General features: G+C 40.6%; 1 protein-coding gene across 2 annotated transcripts in view; it reads right to left on the bottom strand.

Annotated features, from left to right (window-relative positions):
* Positions 1–13,158, bottom strand: part of atxn1a (ataxin 1a) — a 92,306-nt gene that overhangs the window by 62,587 nt on the left and 16,561 nt on the right. Inside the window, exon 2 of one of the 2 annotated variants that reach the window (XM_061059128.1) lies at positions 1,262–1,462. The gene's annotated coding sequence lies outside the window, so the exon portion shown is untranslated. The remainder of the gene's footprint in view (positions 1–1,261; positions 1,463–13,158) is intronic. The other variant, XM_061059129.1, reaches the window with a different exon arrangement.

Raw genomic sequence — 13,158 nt, 5'->3', positions numbered from 1 at the left:
GAGGAGAGGAGTGGAGAGGAGGAGAGGAGAGGAGTGGAGAGGAGAGGAGAGGAGAGGAGTGGAGAGGAGAGGAGAGGAGAGGAGAGGAGAGGAGAGGAGAGGAGAGGAAAGGAGAGGAGAAGAGAAGAGAGGAGAGGAGAAGAGAGGAGCGATTGGCCTCCTCTCTGTGGGTCTCAGTAAGCTGTTCTTTTCATTCTGGACTCCCTCACTGGAGAGAAAGGAGCTTGGACACACAGCTGCAGAGACAGAGATAAAGGACTGAAGGAAGGAGCAGCTTCAGTAGATGCAGTGGAGGGTGAGGATACAAAAAGAAGGAGAAGAGGAGGGAGGGAGGGTAAGGAGGCAGAATAGAGAGACTTCAGTGGGAGGGTCATTGTGAAGGATCGGAGTGTGAGGAATATTATCAAAGAAAAATCACATGAATGCAAAAAGAAAGGGTGAGGAGGAAAAGTTTATCCACACCGCCACAGACACAAACATAAACCCAAACACACATCGCTCCTCTGATGTGATGAGAAATATTACACAGACAATGCTCCACAGCTGTATACAACACAGAGCAACATCTGGCCTACATTGTAGTACAATCATACGTTCAGGGTTTTCCAGCCTGAGGGGGGAATGTAATGGGTCAAAGGCTCAGTGGGAGCAGGAGAAATTTATGTTTGTATATGGGTGCAAGTGGGATTAGGGTCAGCTTTTTTTCTATTTTGAAATAGTGGACACGTTGTCCTGTTTTAGCTTTTGATTAAACAATTCTGATCCAAGCAAACAGAAGGGCTTTCGGAAAGGTTAGAGATTTGAGATGCTGTTTTAATAATGTCCCCATGGTGTCCCGTCTATTATCCGTAATCTAAATTAAAAAAAGAAAGTCCAAATACAATAAGGAGAAACAAGGAGAAATGTAAAATTGTTTGAAATGGCCAAAAGACATTTTTCACTGAAATCACAACTTGCAAAGAGGAGTCCAGAGTACATGTTGATTTGTTGTGATGTCATCAAGTTAAACTGGCTTCAAAATCAAAAACTACAGAGGTGTATGGAGGAGGGCAAAAAAATAAAACGTCAATAATTGAATCCTTTTTTTTTTTCAAATTTTGCATTGAAGCGTGGCTCTACTGTATCAGGCAGGGTTTCTGTCATCAGGTTCCTTCCAGAGTTTTCATCCACAGCTCTCACACAAGCCTTAACAAACCCAAGCACCTGGGCAAACTGAACACAGAACACATCACATGGATAAGACACTGTAACACCATCAGACCTGAGTCCTACCTGAGCAAGAGGAGGCGGAGCTTCTTGGGGCGGAGTAGGTGGAGCCTGCTGCTCAGTTGAGAGCTGTTAACCGCCTAGAGCTGCAGTTTCTGGTTTTAAGTCTGGATCTCTCCACCAGTGGGAGAGAAGCGTTCCAGGCGTCTGCGCCGTCTGTCCAGGTCCGTCTGTCTGCAGGTGATGTCACCATTCCCTACAAAGAACCACAGAGAGACAAAGAGGTTATTCACACAAAGTGATCCTTTCTCTACTCGACAATACAACAAGTGAAACTATCTTTCTTGATGTAACTCTTACTTTTTCTTGCTCAATTATCACTGCACCTGTAACAACATTTTCTGCTAGGTTCTGAAATTATGAGAATAACCTTCAGCCTCCAAAAGAGGAAGTGATCAAAAAGGGAAGCCATAGTGACTCTTCTAATGTATGAAAACTTCTTCACTGAGGCTCTTTATAGTTCAGTCTGCAACGTGAGCAAGAAAACACAGACTTTATATCATAACATAAAACAACAAAAAAAGAGACGCAGCGATCCAATTTTTTTCTGTTTCAATCTGATTCCGATACATATGCATCGATACTGATTTTTTAAAATCATAATCAATAGTGTTATTAATGTTGTTGGTTTTATGAGTAAGCCTGAGCAAAGCTGTAGTAAACCCGGCATTGTGATGGCTTCACTTACAAACAGGAAGTGTGAGAGTTGTACTTGTGATCAGATAGAAAAGAGCTGTTCCATCACATCTGAACGTCTTGATGGAGATTCTATTGTGGGCACTTCTTGCAGTTCAGTTCTAAATTTCTTTAAAGCAAGAACGTGTGGGTTGAGATGTTTAAAATGCCCAACCATCTTTCTTGTTGGTGACATGGCTCTGCACAGTCAGTCCGATATCGCACATGTGAATAACGTCAATATCAGCCTGATACCAATTAGATCGGATATGTCCAATCTCTAAATAAACCAACATTATTGTGTTGTTTTATTCAGTACTCTGCTTTCTAAACAACCCACAGCACATTTCTTTTAACAGGTTAGAATTATTGTGTGTAGGTGGAGTATATAACGGTTATGTTGCATGTAAGTACTGAAGCCATAGTCCTCATCGCAGGGGTCGGGGGTTCAAATCTGACCACAGCCTTTTGCTGCATCTCATTCCCCACTCTTGGGGCGATTAGTTAGTTAGTGGGATTCCATGTATGGAGGCTTTAGTCCTCCAAGCGGGCAGCCCAGTATCAAATCCAACCTGTGGCTCCTTTCCCGCATGCCATTCCCCACTCTCTCTCTCTCTCTCCCTGATTTCCGACTCTATCCACTGTCCTATCTCTACATTAAAGGCAAAAAAATCCCAAATATAAATTCCCCACTCTCTCCTCCCAAACATGCCTGTCGCTTTTCAGCTGCCCTTACTAACAAAGGCAAAAATATCCCCCAAAATATCCTAAAAAAAGGAAGAAAACGAATACAGACACTTTAGATTCATATTAATTGACACTACAGTCTGACAGAGTTTCCCAGATAATAGACCAAGCCCAATGTTCAATAGTAATGTCATTTATACTTTAAACTGTTCTTTTAAACTTTAAAATGATACACACTCTCTCCCTGTCTCTGTCTCTCTGAGGACTATTCGGAACAAACACCCTTTCTATTTATACTCTAACACTCCATCAGCATGGCAACCACGCTTTGTTTACCCTCATGAGACACCGGTTTGAGGCGTGTGTCCTCCCTTTTTTTTTTTTTTTTTTTTTTAAACATAGTCATTTAGATCTCTCCATGAGTTGGCTCTCATGTACTGTAGACTGAGACAGATTATGATTACAAGGGGGAAAAAAGGTTTTAAAAAAAATGTTTACTTCTGCAAAACAATATTTGTGTTTGTTCGTTTTCCTGTTGTATTGGAGAAAGCTGGACAGAAATTCTGCTATAACTTTGAAAATAACATGATGCTATAAATACTTTTTCTTTTGAAGAACTCAGTCAAAACATGGGATTTCATGTGCTTTTATTCTGTTGATTAAAGCACTGATAACAAGTGTTAAATCACCGCTAGCTCCACCATCTGTAAGCCGGACTATAGACTGATAGACATGTTGTAGACGACGTGCTTCATATCATTTTTAATTGGTAAAATACCTACATATAGCAGATAGTAGTAACTAGATACTGATTTTAAGTTTATCCTGATACCATTAGGTGTTTTCGGACCAAACAGTTCTGGGGACTTTTTGTAGAGGAACTACATCCTGGGGAGTTCACTGAGAACTACACACCATGGGGACTTTTTTTCTGTCTGCATTCTCACTGCCATGGTACTCTGAAGTATGTGCTAAAAAGTTTCTTCTAAACAGGGTTCTAGGAAATCAAAAAGTGAATAGTTCCTGAAGTGCGGAATTAATAAAAAAGGGGGAGGGCTCCAACAGTTCCTAGAAGTATGAAAAAGTTCTTGTGGTCTGATAACGGCTATTAGTTCTAGGGCTGAATCCCAATGTCATGAGTATCTTAATATAAGCATTTACAATCAACACATTGTAAAAGTCTGAATTTATTGCAATAAATGAAAATGATTTCATGTTAGCAAGCAATGCCTGCTCAGTCAGCAGTCAAACATTTTGGATTCTTCTGGAGTCAGGGGAATCAAAACAATGTAAATGCACTACACAGATTGTTCCCCTATCGTGCAGGCCAAATGTGTACACACTATCGTTGGCAACTTCTCCTTTTCTACTCTGCAAACATCAGTTTTGGGAAATACATTTTTTTTGAAGCCCAACACAAAGTGATTCAGATCTGCCCAAACTTCTGTTTACAACTACTGCACTAATTAAGTAGGCAAACCTAGAGGTGACAACTTCTCAGGAATCAGGAATTCCCCCAGATGAAGGCAAGGATTAAAAATGCAGAAGCCCCTTGGCACAAAATCCTTAAACCCAACCCCCATTTGTCTTGAGCACATGTTTTAGCCAATGATATTTCACATTGTTATTATACGTGTCAGATAAAATTTTAGAAGGATGCATGAACAAATAGACTTTTTGTTTTAATGAAAAGGTCGAGTAGGAGGGTCACTTCATCCTTGCGTGGTGGCGCCTGGCCTTGATGGTTATAATATCCAAAACTGTCAGGACTAAAATAGATTAGCAAAATATAGATTGTGTGGCTGTTAAACTCTTTGCCAACAGGTTAATGCCATCCACTTTGGGTCTGTTAGTGGGGTGGCGCTTTAAAGGCCCCCATTGGTCAGAGGCCCTGGGCAAAATCAGCTAAGTGGTTAATCCGTGTTTGCCCAGCTGTGAATTTTACTCTGTGACCATGTTTCAGAGTGTTTCTTGGTAAAAACAAATTCTACTTAAGTCCTTGATTTAATGCACAACCACAGAGAGAGAGAGAGAGAAAAAAAGCTTGTTTTCCTCATTTACAGTAACCCCGGAGGCTGTTACCATAGTGACAAAGACATGTCCCAAGGTCATGAGGCAAGGCAGAGCATTAAACCCTGAAACAAGACATCGCCGTGGCAACAACAAAAAAAAAAAATCAGGTCAGCTGTTCATGTGACAACAAGGCCCCAGGGAGAGAAACTGATACTAAAAGATCCCTTTTTCTTGTTTGTACTGAGTTCATAAAAACTCAACACACACACACACACACACACACACACACACACACACACACACACACACACACACACACACACACACACACACACAGGAGCAAGCAGGCATGGCAAAGCTGTAAACACACATATATAAAGAAGTACATACAGGATCAAGTCAGGCAAACTGCAGTCACAATGCAGAGTCCACCATGCAGACATTCATACTAGAGCTTTTGTATAGGTAACATACTTGCTATGCCATGCTGTTTGTTTTTATGTGATACCTGAACAAAATGATACATTATCCAGTTTAGCAGTTAACCTATTATTGATTTTATTTAATTCATTCCTTCATTTATTTTTATCCTTTTTAATTGTATTTATTTATTTTTCTACATATATTCATTTTCTTTTCACTGCTTTATCTTGCTTTTAACTATTTCTGCTGCTTTTTTATATATATTTTTTTAGATCTTATATCCTCTTTGTTTCACATTGAGCACAATTATTATATTGTTAACACTTCCCTGTTGTGACTGTATGCAGTATATGGTAGATTTATAGCTTTTTTAGCATAGTAAACACACCTGCTGTGTCCTAACTACCAGCACGATGAAACTGTATTTTCTCACTGGAACAAATACATGAAAAGGGCTGTGGAGACGTTGCAACATGGATAATGGAAAATGCATGTTGTGTGAGCTGTGTGTTTCAATGGAAGAACGGATGAGCCTCAGGTACAGTATGACCCGTTCATCAGTCCCTCAGTAAGCAGAGCTCTAACAGCCAAGCCACCAGACTATTAGAGGATATAAGAGGATGGAAATAACACCAAAGAGTACAAATGCGTAAAACACAAATATCAATCATACTCACAATATAGAAAGTGAGAGCATAGTAATAAAGCTTGAAATATTGATTCAGGAAGTTGTTTCAAAAAATGTATTCTTGACTTCTCATTCACCTCTTTTTTTCAGATGTTTCAGTGTGTTTAAACATTCCTGTCAATCAATTTATTTTTTTTGAATGACTACAGAGTTGACACCAATACAACGACAAGGGCTTCCACCTGGGTTCACCTTGGCAATCTATTTTCAGAGAAATAGAGATTTGTTCACACACACATAACACACACACACACACACACACACACACACACACACACACACACACACACACACACACACACACACACACACACACACACACACACACACACACACACACACACACACACACACACACACATACACACAGCAAGGTTTTTCCTCCTATTCAGCACCTTAGGATTCAGTTCCCTGTCTGTTGAACAACACACTCAATAGTTCTAGTAGCTTGAGTCTCTGTGTGTGTGTGTGTGTGTGTGTGTGTGTGTGTGTGTGTGTGTGTGTGTGTGTGTGTGTGTGTGTGTGTGTGTGTGTGTGTGTGTGTGTGTGTGCGTCTATGAAACAGGGGCCTGCCCCTTTCTGTCTGCTTTACTATTGGTCCCTTGCCCGCTGTCCCTCAGTCACACATGCACCCACACACACACACTTTGTACACGCACACTCAGTGGCTCAGCACACACAGCTGTCGACAAAAAGCACAGAGCTGTAGGTGGTATGTGCGTACGTGCACGTTTGTGTGTGTGTGTGTGTGTGTGTGTGTGTGTGTGTGTGTGTGTGTGTGTGTGTGTGTGTGTGTGTGTGTGTGTGTGTGATGAGTAGCAGAGCAGTATCTCTTGCAGGATTACACCCTGACCTAGCTTGTCTGGCTAATGCTTCTGTTACCATTGACACAGAATCCACACCGCTACTAGAAAGAGAGGAACCCAAGAAACGGTGTTCCTTGTGTATTTAGAGCATGTTATATATGTGTTTGTTTTTTTCAGTTTTTGATCCCTACTTAAGATATGTATGTACATTTCTGTCACATTCGCATTAATTAAACTTGTGCTTATCTCTGCATATATTTTGTGTTCGCCACTATTGATGTGATTAAATCATTAGAATCTTTCTCAGGAAGTGATGAGGGCACACCATGAACCCATGTGGGCTTGTTTGGCTCCCTTAACTTGTCTTTCCTAAAGCTGCCTTTGTTCTTTATTTGTATATTTGAACACACGAATAAAAGGATTGGACCGAAAGCACCAGAAGGCGACTGGCTTCAGAAGGGGATTCCAGTGAAACTCCGGCTTATTTCTGCAAACGAGATGAGATGACACTCACACAAACAAGCTGTTTTGCTGGTTTAAAATGCGTCATGAGTGTTGGCATCCAAGCACTGAGGAAAGTGCAGTACTGCAAAGTTCTTACATTGCACTGCAGGCTCTGGTTGATGGGCTGCACACATGACAAGCAACTACCTGGGCAACAATGGACTGTTCAGTAATTCACAACCCAGCCTGCATCCCTGCATACATGCAACTGGTATAATTATATCTGTGACATACAAATCTCATGGAAACTAAGACATAATAAATTGAATACATAAGAAAAGGAGGCAGAAATAAAAAAAATATTTACAAAATAATAGTTTGTCTCAATGTAATACTGCAAACACATCAAGTTTAAGGTGGTCCTGCCTGTATCACACCTGGAAAACATCTGCCCTTTACTCCTGTGAGGAGCTGAAGGCTTGTGTTGAATCTAGTGACCACAGTAGATTAAGTGGTCCCTCTTATCTCTTCACTGACTGTTATTACATGTATAAGTAGATTTTTATTTTTTAAAGAATCTTATCCTGTTGTTTATTAACAGCCACATAAATCACTCACAGTGAATGTTTGCTGTGGAAAATGAAAAAGAAGGCTGTAACATACTTCATCCGACACCTACCATCCAGGCACTAAACATTGTTACATAGATAAAGTAAGTCTTGACGATTATGGTCTTGATATGCATCTATAGCACAAAAGCATATACATTTCAACCAGTTCATAACAAGCAAAAAAATCCTCACAGGGGCTTTAAATATTTACAACATGCAAAATCTCAATAATTGTCCTAATGAACACATGTATATCCTGTTTTAATCCGTTTCTTCATTTCTTTTGGAAACACATGCTTAATGGACTCATTGTTTATTTTTTAATTATGTACTGTACGTATTTTTGATTTGCCAGCGCTTTTTATAAAAGATTTTGCAGGTAAAACTCGACATGAGGCAGGTGAAATTCAATAAATGAGAAAAGCAGAAAAAAACACACAGAACGAGACAGAAAGAAAGAGTAACGTGAATTATCCTGGTTATGCAACTTTATCACTAACCCCTCAGCACCATCACTGCAGGTCAATGTTCAGCACCCTTAAAAGCTGCCCAAATGTGTTTCTGTGTACCTGGTGATCACGCTTTTTTCATGCTGGTGAACTCACACACACACACACACACACACACACACACACACACACACACACACACACACACACACACACACACACACACACACACACACACACACACACACACACACACACACACACACACACACACACACACACACACACACACACACACACACACACACACACACACACACACACACCTCTGCTTCCATTCATACAATGTGCTTCCACGCACAAAGCAGCAGCTTGCCAGGCAACCTAGATAGCACAGATAGTGGAGCAGCTAAAATAGACGATGACACTCTGACACTATGTACACAAAAGAGATAACGTCGAGCGATAAGTGAAGATAAAAACTGGGGATTGAGATATCATTGGGAACCTGTCTGGGGGAGACTGCTGCAGAGGTTTACTCTCTCTCTCTCTCTCCCCTCTCATAGACTTCCACATGTGCAGGTGTTATTTGAGTGTTTCCTGATTGCCACTTGTCAGCTAAATACATGTTTAATCCGCTCATTAACCAGCTTAAAATAGCGTCTTGATTCATATTTTTTGACCTCAAGAGGAAATTTACAAGATCAGAAATAAAGTGAACTGAAGCCCTTTTTCAACCCTACTTCATCTTCATCTTCCTGTAAGACTCCTCGTTACATTTGAGCACAAAGTTTGGGGCGAGCTGATGGGTGAAGGCAGCAGGAAATATTCAGGAAAAATTCACCATGAGCAATCGAGGGTGACGTTTATAACATGCAACCAGTGTGAACTTTGTGCGCGTAGTGAAGATTGCTTCATTCTGTTTTTGTGCTTGCATGTTCCACCCCCCCTTACGTCTGTAGTGGGAATACCTCTAACTACACATGGCATTGACAGAAAGGCAAAGACTGTCATCATGTTGTAACAGTAACTTTAGATAGTGAAAATCTTCCGCTTTGTTAGTGACATGTGTGGAAAGACAACATGGAGTGGAAGGACTCCATAATGTAAAGTCTAGCATTGACAGTGGTAGTACAGCATATCTCAGTGTTGGTGTTTTCAGTCTCCAGTTAAAAAAAAAAAAAAACAGCTTCTCTTCAACCAGAAAATGAAATATATACCATGGTTTCAATAAAAAACAATCATAGCTCCCTCCCTATTTCTTATTCTACTCCCTTGTTGTCCTTTGTCCTCATCTCTCTTCTGTACCAGTACTCTCCAGGGCAACACATCAAAACACAACATAACAACATCACAGTGACACGTGACAGGCATGTGAGCGAGGTCTGTAAAAAATACAGACTAGAACACACTCCACACTGGGTGCTGCAGCCAGGAAAAGTGTGTGTCAGAGACAAAAGAAAGAGGGGAAAAAAAAAGAGTGAGCGACAGATGAAGATAATCCTCCATCATTCTTCTGTACTGTATGTGCAGGATTCACCTGAGAACACACACGTGTGTGTGTGTGTGTAAGTGAACCGGGCAGAGTGAACTAACGTTGAACATCAGAGCACTATGTTTGCCACCTGAGAGAGCAACTCGGCTCTCTTCAGTCGAGCAGTGTTAGCACTCAGGGCCCTGAAGATGCAAGAGATGCATGGCGCCCAGCTTTGATCTGCTCCCAGAGATCCTTACACTGGGATAAGGGGAACATGCTGGGAGGGGGGCCTGCAGGGAACACAACACACACACACACAAACCTTACAACTTAAATTTCTTGAAACAATCAAAAGATGTATAATATGCAGCCCATGCATGCATAACAATAATGCACTGCTTTTGATCTTTCACTGGAGATAAAAAGTGAAAAAATCTAGAAAATATTCATATGGAAAGCTCTCATTTTTCATTTTCAAATAAAAAATTGGTGCAAGAAGAAGTATCTAAAGTATCTATTGCATTTGTGAGTGTAAAAGGTTGTAAACATTCCTCCTGCTCTCTATAATCTGACAGTGAAGAAGGCGACAGGTACAATGGCCGGATTACAGACGCTGCCCCGTCATATTAGAGCGAACGCCTACACGCTGTAAGAGCAGGTTTCATCAGACCTCATTTTACTCCATGACACAAACTTTAAGTCTCCCTCGCCCCCACAGTCTCGTTCCTGTCAGAGTGCGCTGACGCAAGAGTCAACCTGTGCCCTTTTACTTGTCTGTCAGGCTTTTAGCTGTGGCGCGAGAGCTGTTTCCTTGTGATGGCTTAATTGCTTGTAAAAGTCAAAGTTAACGTTCGTCGGAAAGTATCCTGCAGCTGTGTCGGCGAAATGTAAAGTATCATCGCAAAAACAGTGAAACCAGCAGAAGTGAAGGGAAAAACCACATACATGCGTTTGGATCAAGATTGGGGATGTGTGATTAGTGGTGAATAGTGGAAACTGGGTCAAACACAAAGCTATTGGCTCATTATTTAACTTTGAAGGAATAAATGCTAATTTCTCATTTTAAGGCTTAAAAGCAGAGGTTTTAAATTGTCCTCTTCAAAAAGTGCTTGCTTCTTCTTCACAAATAATGAGCACATGCTGAAAGAGTTAACACAACTTACTTTTGAGTCTTATCTGTATTTGATTTGTAGGTGAAGAATTTGGCCTGACGAAGATCTTGTAGATTGAAACGTTGTCCTGTTTGAATCAAATCTACCATTGGGAGATGAACAGTGTGCCGACCTTTCTCTTCTTTCTGCAGTTAGTACATTTCTCGTCCTGCACCTGTATGCATTTTTGCTTGGATGTGTGTACACTAGTTTTCTCCTTTTGAAGAAGAATTTACCTCAGAAAAAATATTACATATACGTACATTGGGGGGGGGGGGGCTATATGTAGAACATTTTTGAGCTGTATTGAAAAAGACTGTATCTCTGTAAAGTGTGCACTGTTATTACTCAATGCTACTCTGAAGACAGCTTTTTTTTTCAAGTTTACAACTTTATTAAAAAAAAGTCCAGACCAGCGTCTGGTGTCAGTTATGATGGTCTGCTACATCTGCTGCAGACAGTGAGATGATCAATAATCTACAAGATGACATCATTTCTAAATCACTGCAAGCGTAGTATTCTGCATTCTATTTTTTCACCTTTTACTTTGCTTTTGTTAAAGTGTTAAAGAGTATACATGAGACATCTTGTCAATGAAAATGGTTGGCACTCATTTAAATATACAATATATTTTTTTTTTTCTTCTGTATTACACCAAAGTCCACCCTCCATATATTTATTTAAGAAGTCTTCCATGCAACTATCAAAATTCCTGCTAAATTTCCGTGTGTGTGTTTATCTGTATTTCAACTGTTTGGTAAGCCAAAGACATTTTCCAGTCTGGTGGATGATAAAGATATATTCTAATCTTTACTCTTTACGTCTAATTTCCTCCTCTGGACACTGAGGTGGTTTGACTTTAAGAAGATAATAGGCCTTGTTATTATGGAGTTCACAGCACGACCTTAGGAAGTCACCAGCATACGTCATGAAGCAACGCGGCTGTGGCAGCTTCCTGCTGGCAGCACAGGTGCTCACACACACTTAACACACACACACAGACATCTAGCCAGAACACTGCAGGTATTCCCACACAAACACACACAGACTTGCATGAGGTGCAGGTGCTCACACTGGCCCACCAGCTGTCCCTGGAGATCCTGCTACAAAGTCTGATGACCACGACAGAGAGGACAAAGGAACACAAAGACTACGAGAAAGAGGACTGGGGCAGAAGCCAGAACTGACAGGTGTGTGTACTGTGTGTGTGTGTGTGTGTGTGTGTGTGTGTGTGTGTGTGTCGGCTCATGGCTCACTTCCAACTTGCTGCACTGCCCTTAACCCAAATAAAGTCTGGTTATCTTTGTTTAACCTTGACTGCTAGCTCTGTCTGCAGAAGTTTGTGCATACAGTATGTGTGTGTGTACGTGTATTTTGGTTCCATGACAATGGTGGGATCATGAAATGCAACACACAATATCAGGTTCTTTGACTCTGCAAAATCATTAAAAAAAAAATCAAGCAGAGAGAAGAAACATGAAAATAAATGCTCCTCTAGAAATGTAAACTCAAATCATTGCATGATAGCTTCTTGTGACTTGTGTTTTTTTTAGCCTTAGATCACTTCAGCCACATGACACGTCATGAAACGTTGTTATCTCTCTCTCCTACAAAGACTGACAATCAGTTATATAACCAAGGTCACAAGGTCAGAGTCGCTAACACAGCATAGCCACGCCCTGCCTGCCTGTTAGCATTCCATAGTGAGCAGTGCTGTCAATACCTGACAGGCTGGAGATATACAGCACTGCTGTCCTAGCTCAAACATGCCTGCTGTGACCGCTCTGCTGCCTGCAGTTACACACAGAGAGCCAAGAGAGAATGCAAACACTCCATGCAGATTATAGCAAAAGGAGGAAAATAGTGATAAACCGATAATGTCGATCAGGGTTTTTCTTTATCTATTTATTTTTAATCCCATTTTTTACAAGGAGGCAAATATAGAAATGCTCGGGGTATGCTGTATAAAAGTCCCTGTTTGAATGAAAACCCAAATATATTTTTAGCATAAAAGGTAGGTAGGAGTATTGTGTATTTGCAAACAAACTGCCTCATAAAAGGTAAAACCCACCAAAAAGATATGAAAACTGAAAACTGAAAACTGTACGAATGCATGATAACAACATTGAGCATGTCATAAAGAATACACAAAACCTAATCAAAAATAAACACTCATGACTAGAATTATTTTTAAAAAGAAACTCATTTGACTTTTCAGACCACTGTTCAAGATTGTGTGGGTGTGGCTTACACAAATTGATTGACATGTCTTTTCTTTGATTGACATCTCCCTGTCTCCACACACAATAACGGTGCATGAGAAACAATAGCCACAGTTTCTGTTGTCTGAGTCAGAATTCCGCGGAGGAAGGCTTGCCATCTCCTATTTGAAGATTTTTTATCTTGATTGGAGATTGGAAGATGGTGATTTACAAAATGCTTTGCTAACAATATCATAGTTAGCAGGT

This window comes from Labrus mixtus, chromosome 16, assembly GCF_963584025.1.
Source record: "Labrus mixtus chromosome 16, fLabMix1.1, whole genome shotgun sequence".
Classification (NCBI taxonomy): Eukaryota; Metazoa; Chordata; class Actinopteri; order Labriformes; family Labridae; genus Labrus; species Labrus mixtus.
The sequence above is the reverse complement of the archived record's forward strand: the minus strand, read 5'-3'. Positions and strand labels throughout refer to the sequence as shown.